Source organism: Perca fluviatilis, chromosome 21 (genome assembly GCF_010015445.1).
Source record: "Perca fluviatilis chromosome 21, GENO_Pfluv_1.0, whole genome shotgun sequence".
Taxonomy (NCBI): domain Eukaryota; kingdom Metazoa; phylum Chordata; class Actinopteri; order Perciformes; family Percidae; genus Perca; species Perca fluviatilis.
In genome coordinates this window covers 29333179-29349396 of record NC_053132.1, presented here as the reverse complement: position 1 = coordinate 29349396, position 16218 = coordinate 29333179, and the positions used below count along the sequence as shown (strand labels likewise).

Below are 16218 nucleotides of genomic sequence, written 5' to 3'. Positions count from 1 at the left end.
TTATAATATTTGGGGAATAAAAACCAGGAAAAATATAAATAATATGCAATATTTCATATCTAAGGGCTAACTATTTTAATATTGCATGGTATGTAGGCTATGACATATGCTAAAAAAATATAGGGCTAAATGATTTATAAAGTAATTCATAACTTACTGGTAACTATTCAAATGTTAGGCCTATGTGATATAGCCTATACATGCAAAACAACAATCTTATGTTTTTAAGAGCAGTGGCGGCTTGTCAATAGAGGGCGCTGGGGCGCCGCCCCCATCAAAATTCCAGAAATATAAATGTATACAAAAATGATATAAAAATGAAATAAAAAAAGAAAAAGAAAATAAAATAGTTTACTCATACGATATGCCGGCTGGTAGTAAGAGCCTCAGCATTTTATAAAAACTGGCTTTAATCCGTTAACTATTTTCTATGTTTCAATATGTTTCCTCCGGTTTCTTGGCTGCAGGGACGCCGGCCAAATGGATGTGTATGTGAGTCCTTAAACTTTCGGCCAGCATGTGACCTGAAGCTGGTCTCTAATTGGTTTCTTAAAGATTCTCCTCCGGACGCACCTCGCTGCGTCCCTGGCAAATCAGAATTGGAGATATGTTATTTTATCCAATCTGATTGGTTCTCAACACCTGTCATTCAACTCTTCCCCCGGCCGCTACTGGAGAGTGAACGTGGGCACAATAGTAGAGCCAGCAGGTAGCTCCTGTGTTGTTGAAATGGTCTAACCACTTTGATTAAAGTAGGAAACTAGCAACAATAAATAAGGAGAGATTCTTGAAAGGGTGAAAGAGAAGTTATACAACGTCGTGGAGCTGCCGACCCCGTCCAAACGGCGTGTGAATTGAATATTCCGGTGAGTTATCTTAGCGCTAGCCAGCAACAGCAAATTACTACTATCGGTGTTGTTTACCTTGAGAATTGTTGCTTGATTTGTGTTTTAAAGCCAGTCGGAATTAGCTACTAACCTGATGAACCTGATAAAAGGGTATGGTTAATATTGAAATTGTTGTCATTGTACATTTAGGAAAATGTTAACTTAGCTGTTGGTTAATTCAGCTACAGACACGTATGTATTTTCCGTCCTTTAGTTGTGACTGCTATGTTTTCTGTAAGCTAGCTAGTCAATTAAGATGGACAAATAACATTGAGTTTAAGCTAAAATGTTTAAGTGAAATGTGGTTAAAATGTGTAGTATGTAAGAATATTTTGTATCTTGAGGAGAAACACAAGTGAACTGTTACTATGGACAAGTGAGTGACTATTCTACTATTTTGTGCAGGCTGTTTTTTTGGTGAGACTCTACTAGAGACAGAACTGTGCTGCTCAAGTCACTGTCGTCATACTGCCTTCTGGGTTTCATCTTCATCATCACCATCTTCTTACCGCTCACTCGATCTTCGCCATCATCATCTCCACTACTCACAGGATTTTCCCGTCGTTTCCCTACTCTATTCTCTGAGGAGCCAGGATGGACAGTTTTACCCTGCTAAGGGTGGTGGTAGGAACTTGAGTGCACTTAAACTAATGAAACAGGGTTGAACAAAGACTGATTTAGTATTCCCCTGTTTATCTCTATGAAATGAGAGATCTCAGTTTTTGGTTAATTTGGTTTTATATTTCTAATTTTCTTTGTTTTTGATATTTAAGTTGTGGTTTGAGTACATTGGGTTTGAACCTAATTGGCCTATCTAAATTTGATTACCATACTGAATCATTTAGTTTAGCCATGCTAGACTTCTGGTAAAAGATTATTTTGCATAATCTCAAATTGAAAGTAGTACTGGTTGTGGGTGCAATTTGTTTCATGCCCAAGGTAGGAGTTAAATGAAGACAGGGGGAAAAAAAATAACACTACAGTTAAACAAAGTTACTCTGTTGTTGTGAGTTTAAAAAAAAAAACTCAGTCACTATCTTATTATGTTTGTAACTTGAATCTTGTATTGTCTTGCTCTTTTTAAATACATAGTTGTTTAAATAAAGTTGTGCTGGTTGTTTTGCCCAGTTTCAAAGTACTGCTTTGTATTCCCCCAAAAAAAAGCGCCCCCCCAAAAATAATTATCACCAGCTGCCACTGATGGATAGTATGCAAATTGGGACGCTGCAACGTTGTGGCATGAGAGTGACGTAGCTTGTTGGACACAGTAACTAAGAGGGGCGGGTCTTTGCTAATTGTTGGTTATTATCGGACATACTGATTTAAGTATATTAAGTATATATAATGTACGTTACCAGAAATGATTTGATGTTATGAAGAATGAGAAATAAGTCAAATTATGGGGTTTTGAGAAGACATTGAAGAGTAATAAAACCTATAACTTTTCTCTTTTCTATTTTTTTTAAAGCTAAAATTTCTACTCTAAAAGCAGAGATCTCCTTGCTTAAAGATGAGTGTGACTTTTTGAAGAAGGGGATTGAAAAGATGAAGTCTGTTGTTCCAACTGCAGTGTCTCAAGTCCATGCTGATCCGACAGTGTCAGATTCTTCAGGTTTGTGTTTCATGCTTCATTGTTATTTATTTCTGTTAGAAGAACTATGTTGCTTTGGAGTAAACAAATTAATGTTGAGTAGTTATTTATCCCAATTATATTTTACAAAAGGACTGCAGTTGAAAAGCCGTTATCTACATCTTCCTTGAGAAATAGATATGTTACCTTCCTGAAATTAAAGCACTGTGTAGGCCTATATCATCTGTATCGTTGTTAATTGTTTAAATATTTTGTATAATATTATGTATATAAGCAGTTAAGAAGTGTCGTCGGTAAGAGTAGAAATACCGTTAAAACCTACCCATCCCTAGATGTTTCTGACTTCCCATATCAAGAAGCTATGGAAATGTTCTTCCAGAAGCCCAGAAAGATAAAACTGCAGTGTTTACATGCACACATTTTGTTTCATCTAATTTAATTCATTCCGATTGGTGAATCTGTATAGTGTTTACATGAACACTAAACAAGTGATCGGTTGATGTTTGTTTTAACATTGCCAAGGAAATTCCTGATCCTCCTCCTCGTTGTGTTTAACGGCGCTCTCTCTCACCGGTAGGCGTGGCATCCTAGGGCAGCAAAACAAGTGAATTCTGGGCGTTGTTGTTTTTCATCCACATAATCTAAAAATAAATTTACTGACTTTTGTCAATATAGAATAGGGCTTTAACTTTTGCCCAAAAATCTTATTCAAAGTTCATTTGTTTATTAAAACGAATATTCAAATATATTCAAATATTTATTAATAATATTTTTAGAAATAAAATGCCTTCAAACAGTCATAACTGTTTTTTATTTATTTTTATTAAAAATCAGACCCTGGATTAAACACAAACAGTATGCTTTTGGCAGGTTTATCCACTATTTTTATCAAAAATAAATAAAATAAAACTACTGAAAAGACAAAATAAATTAAAGCTGCAAGCAGCATTTATCGGGGTTCAAGCTGTTAAGGTTTTTAAGGCATTTAAGCACACAAGCATTAAAAGACATTCATTTTTATTTTAGCAAGCATTTAACCAATGAAATAATAGATGGAAAACACCATTTATAGCCATTACAGGCAATTTCCCATAAGAAATGTATGTTTTTCAAAGCTTTTTGACAGTTATAATGCCATCTATTGTCTGATCTCCATGAAACTGCCTGATTCTTTAGCATGTTATGACACACATGCTCATCAATTTTTGTGAAGTTTGGGATTTTCCTTTGGGATTTAGAGGTGTTTGAGTGTGTTTTGCCACACCCCTTTTTCTAAATGACCCTGTTATAGCCATCCAAAAGTAAAACATCAATAATTCGATAATTATTGATCTAGAGAGTCCAGAGAGGTGTCCTAGACTGGTCTGGTTCTGATTGGCCAAAAAAAGGGACTAGTTCGCAAAAGTAGGTTTTTAACATAATATTTTTTTTTCTCTTTTATATAATACAGAACAGCAAGCCTCGTGGGATTCCACCAGCTCCTCATCATCAGAATCCTCGGAGAAAGGGAAGAAAAAGAAGAAAAAAATGAAGAAACCAAGGAAGAGCAAAAAAAAAAAGGGGGAAAAAATGTTAACTTATGTTATATCATTAAAATTGAAAAGTTCACAATCTGTTTTGAAGTTGTTTGTTTGATTAAAGTGCCACTTTAATTTACAGCCCGCTATGTTGTAATTAACCTGTAACTACGTGTAACAAGGGGGTAACAAGTGCCACTTTAATTTACAGCCCGCTATGTTGTAATTAACCTGTAACTACGTGTAACAAGGGGGTAACAAATGCCACTTTAATTTACAGCCCGCTATGTTGTAATTACCCTGTAACTACGTGAAACAAGGGGTAACAAGTGCCACTTTAATTTACAGCCCGCTATGTTGTAATTACCCTGTAACTACGTGAAACAAGGGGTAACAAGTGCCACTTTAATTTACAGCCCGCTATGTTGTAATTACCCTGTAACTACGTGAAACAAGGGGGTAACAAGTGCCACTTTAATTTACAGCCCGCTATGTTGTAATTACCCTGTAACTACGTGAAACAAGGGGGTAACAAGTGCCACTTTAATTTACAGCCCGCTATGTTGTAATTACCCTGTAACTACGTGAAACAAAGGGGTAACAAGTTTGACTTACACTGTAACAACAAAAAACAATGGTATATTTATACTGTAACTGCAGAAAATATTTATAGTTTTGCTTGCCTTGTTTTCAGCATAGTTGTCTATTTTTAATATTGCTTGATGACCCAACAAAATCCTGTACTCTTTTACTTTCTTAAGGTAAGCTATTGAAAATTCGAGATAAAACCATAGCAGACACTCATTCCCCTGAATTTCAAGTTTTGTTGTTCAGTAATATCCATTATGCATTATGAAATGAATATGTACCCCGTGGTACTTAGGCCTAAACATGTTTTAATACATTAATACAAAAAGGTATGTGGTGTATGATTGAATGAAGACCCAGCACACTTTACAACCATTTCAGAGGTCTCTTCTGAATCAACACAGTTTGCAGAAACCACTTGGATGATGTGAAAGCAGCCATGGTACAACGACACCAGTACCATCACCACACACCAGCTATATGGAGACAAGTGTGATAGAGCAAATTCAGTGAATGTGTGTTCTCGCTATTGCTCTTAAAAACATAAGATTGTTGTTTTGCATGAATAGGCTATATCACATAGGCCTAACATTTGAATAGTTACCACTAAGTTATGAATTACTGTATAAATCATTTAGCATATGTCATAGCCTACATACCATGTAATATTAAAATAGTTAGCCCTTAGATATGAAATATTGCATATTATTTATATTTTTCCTGGTTTTTATTCCCCAAATATTATAAATTGTTCCCTGATAATTACATATACATACTTTATAAGTACACTATAATTACTGAAAGGTGCACGCTGTAAATTCAGGTACTTACGCCATTACTTTCTGTTTGTTACCCCTATATTACCCAAATAATATATATTTTTTTTTTTATTTATATTTTAATTATATATAAAATTTTTATTATTAATTAAAATATTTTTTTTTTATTTATATTTTTTTTTATTAATTTTTATATGTTTTGTAAGTGGTGTTTTAGTTTTGTTTTTTTTTTTTTTTTTTTTTTTTTTTTTTTTTTTTTTTTTTTTTTTTTTTTTTTTTTTTTTTATTATTTTTTTATTAATTTATTTTATTTTATTATTAAAAATAATTTAAAAACAAAAAAACACAATATTTCTAAAATACACATAAAATTACTTTTTTTTTTTTAAACAAAAGTAAATATTTATTTTTTTTTAATTTTAAAAAAAATTTTCAATTTTTTTAAACCTTTTGTCCCAAACTCATGACGACATGAGCTTAATGTAGTAGTAGTCCTGTGATCTTTACTCTACTGAGGTCAGCAGTCATATTTAGCCAGGCATATATTGTCCCCCCCGACCTACAGTAGTGTGCTCAAAACTGCCTGTTAGATTGTTGGAATTGACGTAATACAACAAACTATGTTTAGCTCCAGTACCACCATTAAACCAACAATTCAGACCCCCTGGAGAACACCAACGTACACTTTAATTTCTCCTGCTATGTTGTATTAACAAATAAAAGTCAAGGTTATAATCGTTAACGAAAATGAACGAAATAACGAAAACTAGGTGGGAAAAAACATTGTCGTTAACTGAAATAAAAATAAAAACGAGGCATTATAAAAAAACTATAACTAAACTAAAACTGTAATGTCTGATTGCAAAACTAACTAAAATAAAAGTACATGTCCTTAGTTTTCGTCTTTGTCAATGTCTTTCATAGAGGAAATAACGTTATATCTTTCCGACCATGACATTTCCCGTAGACATGTATAGTTTCCAAATGGGAACAGAGAACATTACAGGAGGGCTTTCACCAGCGACCCGATAGCTGCTGGTTAGTAAATACGCAGGACCACCAAAGCGGGGGGAAGCGTGGATTAATATGTGGATTAATACTGGGATGTCTACACAACTGTGTGAATCGATTAACTTCAAAAAGTTCGACACTTTACTCGACCAAAGTTCAAAACACCTGTTGATGTATGTCTTCTTTAGTCTGTTGGCTATTTAGTTTTTTCCCTGGCACACGGCACTTACACATTTTGCACTTACTGTGGCGTCTTGTGTAGACGGTTTACATATCTGTGCTCATTGTCATATGCACATTGTTTGTACTGGTGTTATTGTTGAATACATTGTGAATATATATTTCTAAAATTGTATGATGTTTTTGTTTAGTTATTATTACACAATACTTTTTCAGACCTTTTTGAATCCCCCGACAAATAACTCATATTATTAAAAAAAGACTAAAATTTATAAAAACTAAACTAAAACTAAGCATTTTCAAAAAGTAAAAACTAAACTAGCAAACCCACTTTAAAAACTAATTAAAACAAAATTTTAAAACAAAAAGTCAAAACGAAATAAAAATAAAAACTAATGAAAAATGCAAAACTATAATAACCTTGGTAGAAGTACAATGTTGGCCAAACATTTACATAAGTACATGACAAGCATCAACCAAGGATATACATACTAATTTTGTAGCAAAAATCTATAAATCTGGGTAAAAAGCTAAATGTTGTTCTCCCTGGCGTATATCATGATAATAATAATAATACTTTTATAATAATAGTTTTATTTGGAGCCGCCTTTCATAAACCCAAGGTCACCTTACATTAGATAAAAACATAAATAAAACAGAAAGACAGGCAATGACAAAGACAAGACACGACGGAACAAGAGACAAATGTGACACTAGTTAAGAAATACGGTTGTGGAAAGGGAATCCGTGCATTTCATAAATTATAAGTTATAGTGAGTAACCAGTTTATACAGGTGGTTTTTGAGGTGGGATTTGAATGATGTTATGATGTCAGACTGACGGATGTGTGGGGGCAGGGAGTTCCAGAGCCTGGGAGCAGTGCAGCTGAAAGCCCTCGCACCAATGGGGCTGAGGCGTGCGGTGGGTATGGTTACGAGACCAGCAGAGGAGGAGCGCAGGGAGCGGGAGGGAGTGTAGTCCTGGAGGAGGTCAAAGATGTAGGTCGGGGCTAGGTTGGGAAGGGCTTTTTACGTGAGCAGAAGGTTTCAGTTTTATCAGTCCAGGATTGGAAAGGGACCCGGTGTAGCTGAATGAGATCGGGAGTGATGTGGTCCGATTTTTTGATAATATGTAAATGATCCGGGCAGCAGGGTTCTGAATAATTTGAAGTCTGGATAGCAGATTGGTGGAAAGGCCAGAGAGAACCGCATTATAATTTATGTGAGGTGCAAAGAAAAGGGTGCTGTCCAGGGTGACACTGAGGGCTAGATTTACTAACACTAGCGCAGTTTGCGCTGCGTCCGTTTATGCGAGTTCGGTAATAGTGCACGCTATGCTTCCACAGTTTGCGTAGTATTTATCAACCCTGACACCCATCAGGCAATCAGCGTCTTTCTCCGCCCACTATACCGTAAATTGCGCGGTAGCAAAGCGGTACTGGTGCTATGATATGGCTGAGTGCAGACTGCGATATTCCCACTGCTGATGCTATGACTGTTTGAAATGATCCTGATGCCAATATTTGTAATGTAGCAAGGAGTTTAACAACTGGTGGAATGGGATGTGAACGCTGAGTGGGAGATTCAATTTCATCTTTGATTTCTTCCAGTAACTCTAATATTGCATGTCTGCTTGATCTGTAACGCTAAATTATGTTGTGTTCACTGACAAAGTGTGATTCTTCTGTTAAAAATATTTTCAGCCTCGCCTATGTCTTCGTCTTGCTCAAATTACTGTTGCCATTTCACCAGCGGCATAAAGGTCTACGAGGAAACTCAATTGCGGCTGGTTTAAAGAGGCGGAGAATTTCCCCCGCAGAATAGAGGCGCTCTCTTACGACAGTCTTTGTAAATACCACGGAATATATAATTAGGTGCACTGCGCGCTTATCCTCCCACCTTTTCGGTGGAACTCCCACTTTCCCCACGACCCTCCCACGAACGCATATTGAAAGCGCAACTTGTCTCTTCTCGCTCATGTGGCAGACAATCTGCGATTTTACCCAAGTGCGCCCTGTTTGTAAATAGCCCGCATCGGTTACGTCCGTCTTTGCGACCAATTAGCGCCTGGAAACAGGCGCAAACGGTTTGATAAATCTAGCCCTGAGACTCTTGACTTGGCTGGTGAAGGGTACAGGAAAAGAACTTTAATAGTATAGTAATAGTAAGTTAGGGAAGTGATGTTATGGGCTTTGGAGATGGTGGTTTCGGAGCCGATGACCAGGGCCTCAGTTTTGCTGGCATTGAGCTTCAGCAAAGTTCCTGCTCATCCAGCTCCTGATGTCCTGGAGGAAGGTGGTGAGGGAGGTGGGAAGAACAGCAGTGGTGGGTTGAGTAGAGATGTAGACCTGTGTGTCAGCAGCGTAGCAGTGAAAGTGGACACCATGGTGAAGGAGGATTGTGCCGAGGAGAAGGAGGTAAATGATAAATAGGAGTGGACCCAGTACTGACTCCTGAGGGACACCCAGTGTAACAGCAGAACACTTTGACCTGTGGTTCATCAGTTGGACATACTGTTGTCTGCCAGTGAGGTATGATGAAAACCACGAAAGTACAACACCAGTGATGCCAATGTCAGCCAGGCTTTCCAGGAGTAGTGGGTGAGAGATGGTGTCAAAAGGCAGCAGTAAGGTCGAGGAGGATGAGGATGGTGAGCCTGAGTCTGCTGCATGGAGGAGGTGATGGAGGAGGTGATTTTAACCAGGGCAATTTCAGTACTGTGCTTAGGGTGGAAACCAGATTGGAATGGTTCATGGAGGTTGTTTGAGTCAATCATAAACATTTAAATGTGTTTAAAAACCTTTGTACATGTATATGATGTTGCCCATGCCTTGTATTCCACCATATTATGGCTGACTTCACATTTGGCCGCACTGGACTGCATGAGACAGGAGGCTCTTCAGTAAGATCCTTGTTTTATATACTGGACTGTAGCCACTTGGCATCAAACATGTGTTCCTTAGAAAGCCTGGCTTTGTTAAAAGGACAGGTAGTTTGCTGTTGGCAAGATGTAAGCTGTGAAATTCCAAACAGGTACAGAAACATATATTAAGGTGCTAAAGGTTATTTCTATTCCGTGTAGTCCACAGAGGAGGCTGCATTGTGTTGGTGCACGCTGAAAAATACAGTAACTTCCCGGTTGTTTTTATTGGAAATAATTTGCTGCTATAAACTTTTATTATGGTTCTTGCGTCTGTGTTAGCTTTGTGACATCTGCTGATACCCAGAAGGCTTGCTGACATCTATTATTGATCTTAAAAAGGATGTGTTCAATTGGATAATAGCAAGTTGCCAGCCACTACATTCTTATGTGTTTGTACCCTTTAAAAAGCCTTTCAGAAAGCCAGAGGAGTGCTAGTTTACTGTTCTGTCGCTCACAGCAAGGCACCTCTTCAATCATTAAAAAGGCGTGCACTCAGACACACAGGTATAAACTGTCATTTGAAATATGTATGTAACCACTGGCTCCCCTGAACAAGAATGTGTCTGCCCAGCAGGGGCGGGGCCAGAGGGGTAGCATCGCCCCTCCATGGAATCTTATAGCCTCCCCCCCGGTGCCACCCTACTAGAGTCAGGATAGCTAGTATCATGGATGGACTACTGAACAGGTCTACCAGGTAGGGGCAGGGACATTTGAACCCAAAATCCCCCACAAAATGAGAAGTTAAACACCATGCAAAAACTACAAAGAAAGCCAGAATGTCCTGCAAAATGAATACAAAGTAGGGCTGTCAGCATTAACGCATTAATCGCGATGCGATTAAGGGCCGAGGTTAACAGGTTAATTTTTTTTTATCGCATTAATCGCATGCCGCCATTTATTAATTTATTTTACACTTCACTCGGTTTCGTGCCTAACAGGCTACTATTTTGACCCTTTGCAGCACCTTTACTTATCATGAAGCTGCCATACTTCCTCGTAACACATCCTACTGCTGCAGGCTGCAGACATGATGGAGAAATGCAGCAGCAACACAATTCTGAATAGCGCTTTTTATTTTCCTAAACTCCCGGACGGGAGTCGAAAGCCATAGAAACGTGGTGTCAACATAAAACACAGCGCTTTCAAGCCAGGGAGTGGAGTTTACTATATGCAGCGAAAACAAAATACTTTCACCCAGGAAGCGCTCGTTTGTTCCTCGGGAGTGTTTTAATCCAAATCCAATCTTTTTCCTAAATTTAATTTAGTCGTCGACGATGCTCACTTTTTCTGGCTGAACTCCACTAGCACGGCCCCTGAAAGGACCGTCATCTTTCTTATAATAATTAAGTAATTAATATATGGTCTAGGCTATTGGTGAACTATGATCACTTTGAGGGGGGGGGATACATTTTGTCTCCACCGGCATAGGCGTAATTTACAGGGGGGATGGAGGGGTTAATAATCAAAACTGGCCAGTGCAACCCCCTGGCCAGTGCAACCCCCTAAAAAATAAACTATTATATTTTCCTTTACATATATAAAGACATTTGTACCATAACTTGGGCACAAAGGCACAAATTGTTGCAGAAACATTCACCAGAATGCAGGAAATGAAGTGTTTGATATGCTCAAAATTTCAATTTTGCTCAAAAGTGGAGATTTCAACCCCCCTTCCCCCCAATGTTGAACCCAAAGTTACGCCCTTGTCCAACGGGGATAAAACATAATTCAGCAGAGGCAGGGGTATATAGACCAGAAAGGGGAAAATCCCACACATCCCTCTCTCTCTCTCTGCAGGAGGTGTGAGAGTTAACCCCTTGGCTTTGCATCATGTGCTGGTTCAAAGTCAACTTAAATTCCCACAATGTGGTCTGCTGGCACAGTAAGATTTTGAGCTTAAAGGTCCCATGACATGGTGCTCCTTGGATGCTTTTATATAGACCTTAGTGGCCCCCTAATACTGTATCTGAAGTCTCTTTTATATAGACCTTAGTGGTCCCCTAATACTGTATCTGAAGTCTCTTTTATATAGACCTTAGTGTTCCCCTAATACTGTATATGAAGTCTCTTTCCCGAAATTCAGCCTTGGTGCAGAATGGGGATGGAATTAGGGCGAAAAGTTCTATTTATTATAATGAAAAGCATGACATGTTTTGTCTGTCTATCAATGGCTAAGTTTCAGTACCATGGACAATGCCGCTCCTATAAATAAAACTTAAAGAGCCCCTGTTATACTCCTTTTCAGCGTCATATTTGTACTCTTGGGGTCTACTAGAATAGGTTTACATACTTAGTTTCCCATACAATAGCTGTGATTCATTAGTGTTTCAACATGCCCTCCTTCACTTCCGAATAGCTGCCGACAGCTCCTCCCACGGACGACGGCACGGAACACACCGAACAGACTCGAGTCACTGACCTCGCCAACTGTCCGACGGCCGATTATCGGGTTGGTGTGTCAGGGCCAATACACTGGTTAGCGAAAATTTGCCAAACAAAATTGTTGCTCATCTGGCGATAGCGATGTGCTTAAAGAGCGCGTGAATTTAACATTAAGTTTTTACATTTAACTATTTTGGAGGCTGTGGACGTTCTTTACTGCATTAATGTGTTTACTCTGTTAATGGACTGAGGATGGAGAAGGATTCGGTATTCAGTTTCGGCAGAATCTTAACCAGTGGATTTGGTGTTCGGCCGAACCCCAAAAATCTGGATCTGGTGCCTCCCTAATATTAACACTGCATTTCAGCCAACTTCTGTCAAGAATTATAAAAAGAGGCTTAAGACCTGTCTGATTAACCAAACTTAACTATCTGTGTTGATCTGAACTATTCATATCACATTTTGTTTGGCCTTGCTGTCTGTCATTTCTACTTATAGATACACACATCATCCACATATACTCATTTTATCTATATTATTATAATTTATTTTATGTCTTTGATGTTAATTGTAGAATATTAGCAGTTAGAGTTGTATTTGTGCTTGTTGCAAAAGAGCTGTCTGCAGTCATTGAGGAACTGGTTCAAGGAAATGTCTCTGATGCCTAGAAGGTTAAGCTTAATTCTTTAACTATAGTTTAAGTCGTTTATGGCATAAGAGTGCATTGTGCACTTAGTGGAATAAACTAGCAAAATGTGGTAGAGCCTGAAAAGCTTAAGCCACCATATTGTCCAACCAATCAACATAAGTCACCATGTTACATCCTCCTATGGTTTGGAGGACTTGTTGATTACTTCCCCTACTTTATTACCTAAAGTCCGCAATATGCCTTTTAGTAAACTCTGTGGAGAACAACCACATCCACATTATGTGCCAATTTCCATGACACAAGATATACTTGTGGCAAACACTAACACAAAGAAGAAGAAGGAGCCAAGAGAACGACTCTGTATAACAGACCACACCGCACCAATTTCAAAATTAAAAATGGAATGGTGCAACATCTGGGTCAAATGAATTCTGATGGTCCCCAAAAGACTTCAACATAATATGCATTCCAAAGATGAAGAAAAAGACAAATTGAACAGTAAAATAAGAAAGACAAGTGGCGGTTCCACATCTTTCTTTTCACACGTCCATATCTCACTCCTTATACTCTTAAATCTGTGTGCCACTGTACACTTAATAATCTTGTTATATTTTGGAGTCACTGGATGATGGAGCTCAGACATATAACATCTGCTCAGGGTCAGTGACAGTCTCCCACTGTGCTTAGATGCACCCTCTGAATTCACAGCAGGAACTGTCAGGAAACAGGAAATGTCAACGGTAAGCACTGGGAATGGCTTCTGGAGGGTTTTAGAGTTCTGCTTTGAACAATACAAGGATGGTGCATTTATTTTGTCTTCAAATTAAAACTGGAATCCAGGTCATCAGTGTTTTCCATCAGATTGTTTAGTTAGTAATTTACTTTGTTTTTGAACTATTGTAAATGCTTGGGTCCAATTATAATTATACCCCACACACAAATGTTTTTACACTTGTCTTGCATTCATTGGCTACCAATTCATTGCATATTGTTGAATATTTTCCAAATACCATTTCAGTAACAAAGGTACAACTTTGGCAAAGCATTGGATACTTTGTCATTTTTATTAATGCTGATTATTAGGGCCTTCAAAACAACCAATATAAAGAACAAGCCCTATTGTTTGAATATTCAGGGGATGAGTTATTTTTGTTATTGTTTTTTAAAGATTTTTTGGGGGGGGCTTTTTTCCCTTTATTTCAGAGTGACAGTGGATAAAAGGTGGGAGAGAGATGGGGGATGACATGCAGCAAAGGGCCGCAGGTTGGATTCGAACCCGGGCCTTGACTAATATAAACCTCGTAATGTGAGCTAAAACTGTAATACAATGAGACTACCTTAAATTTAATTGATAAAGCAGTTATTTGATATATAATTTTTGGAATGATTATATGAAATGCCTATGAGAGTTTTTTATTTTTTATTTAACTTCTTTTGACTTATGTTTGCTGTTCCTGGTGGCTATTAAATTTATGTTTTTATCACGTGAAAAAAAGCGATGCTGCGCTAAGATTGTGGATATTTGAACTCAACTGCCAAACAAATACAACCCCACTTCAAAATCTCTGTCCCGCAGATTCATGGACGTGCATTGCCATAGCAACCACTTCTGTTAGTGTCAGTGTCTCTGCTGACTAACGAAATATGGCAGAGTCGATATTAGCTCACGTTAGGTTGTGCATTAGCAAACTGTCGCCACAGTTGTAAAGCCAATCAGTTGGGAGCAGCCATCACAAACAATAGCAAAGGGACAAGGTTAAATTGACCTGTTGAAAACAGCAAACAGTGAAGCTAACGTTATTACTGTTAACAACGAGAACCCTCATCAGTGTTCTTCGGTTTCTGCAGTTTTATTTTTTCATTAGGACAATGCAAATGAATCAACATTTGTGTTAATGCGCCAGTGTTAGCCAGACAGCAAATTTTTAACTGTAGTCCTAGTTACCTAGCATGCATGTCTTTATGGTGGGAGGAAACCGGAGTACCCGGAGGAAACCCACACAAACAAGGGGAGAACATGCAAACTCCACACAGAAATGCCCTGCCTGGACCGGGGATTGAACCCTTCAGTGCCTACTTGCTGTGAGACAGCAGTGCTAACCACTGAGCCAACATGCCGTTGAAAAGCCTCACCGATGTTAACAAGGCTCCTTCTCCTTTCCTGTCATACAACTTATTATACAACTTCTTTTTTAATTTATATTTAATTTATAGTCCTTTTCCTCTTTTGCTGTTTCTCTGCCATCTCTTCTTGTTGATAGCTCCTGGCCGTCTGCTGCCTCCCCCTTCTCCCTCACCCCTATCACTCGCTTGCACGCTCCTGTTGCCGATTGGCTGGAACAGTGTTTTCTATGAGAGGCCGTATAGGAGGTAATTCATACTTCTGTCTTACACACACTATCATAATCTTGCATATACACCACTATACTCATACACACACACTATTATAATCATTTTACATGTATGTATGAGAGGGTATAGTTGTGTATGTGAGAGAGTATAGTAGTGTGTGTGTGAGAGTATAGTAGTGTATGTGAGAGAGTATAGTAGTGTGTGTGTGAGTATAGTAGTGTATGTGAGAGAGTATAGTAGTGTATGTGAGAGAGTATAGTAGTGTATGTGAGAGAGTATAGTAGTGTATGTGAGAGAGTATAGTAGTGTATGTGAGAGAGTATAGTAGTGTATGAGAGAGTATAGTAGTGTATGAGAGAGAGTATAGTAGTGTATGAGAGAGAGTATAGTAGTGTATGTGAGAGAGTATAGTAGTGTATGTGTGAGTATAGTAGTGTATGTGAGAGAGTATAGTAGTGTATGAGAGAGTATAGTAGTGTATGAGAGAGAGTATAGTAGTGTATGTGAGAGAGTATAGTAGTGTATGAGAGAGAGTATAGTAGTGTATGTGAGAGAGTATAGTAGTGTATGTGAGAGAGTATAGTAGTGTATGTGAGAGAGTATAGTAGTGTATGTGTGAGTATAGTAGTGTATGTGAGAGAGTATAGTAGTGTATGAGAGAGTATAGTAGTGTATGAGAGAGAGTATAGTAGTGTATGAGAGAGAGTATAGTAGTGTATGTGAGAGAGTATAGTAGTGTATGTGAGAGAGTATAGTAGTGTATGTGAGAGAGTATAGTAGTGTGTGTGTGAGCGTATAGTAGTGTATGTGAGAGAGTATAGTAGTGTATGAGAGAGAGTATAGTAGTGTATGTGAGAGAGTATAGTAGTGTATGAGAGAGAGTATAGTAGTGTATATGAGAGAGTATAGTAGTGTATGTGAGAGAGTATAGTAGTGTGTGTGAGAGAGTATAGTAGTGTATGTGAGAGAGTATAGTAGTGTGTGTGAGAGAGTATAGTAGTGTATGTGAGAGAGTATAGTAGTGTGTGTGAGAGAGTATAGTTGAAAAGGAAGTTGGTTTGATCAATCAGGAAGACAGTTTAAATTCTCACTTCCTCATTGGCTAAAGGGGCCATTTTAAATTATCATTATCTGGTGGGCTTGCTGCTTTGAAAGTACAGCTAGCACCAACTCAGAGGAACAAGGAACATTTAAATCAAGCAGCAGAAACTTTAAGGAAAAAAACAACCTTTTTGGACAAAAACATTTATTCTTATTTTATTTAGTTTCTTTTTCAAGGTCAGTTATTGTTTGTGGAAGTATATGGTTATGAGGAAAACATTGCTATCTTTTTCACTGATACACTGTGGTGTGTTCAGAG

At 38.0% G+C, this 16218-nt stretch overlaps 1 long non-coding RNA gene across 1 annotated transcript; it reads left to right on the top strand.

Annotated features, from left to right (window-relative positions):
- Positions 1-504: 504 nt before the first annotated feature.
- LOC120550699 lies at positions 505-4037 on the top strand. Its single transcript, XR_005637766.1, has 4 exons — positions 505-866; positions 1293-1511; positions 2356-2499; positions 3929-4037. It is a non-coding gene; the product is annotated as an uncharacterized LOC120550699 (long non-coding RNA).
- The last annotated feature ends 12181 nt before the right edge of the window (positions 4038-16218 follow it).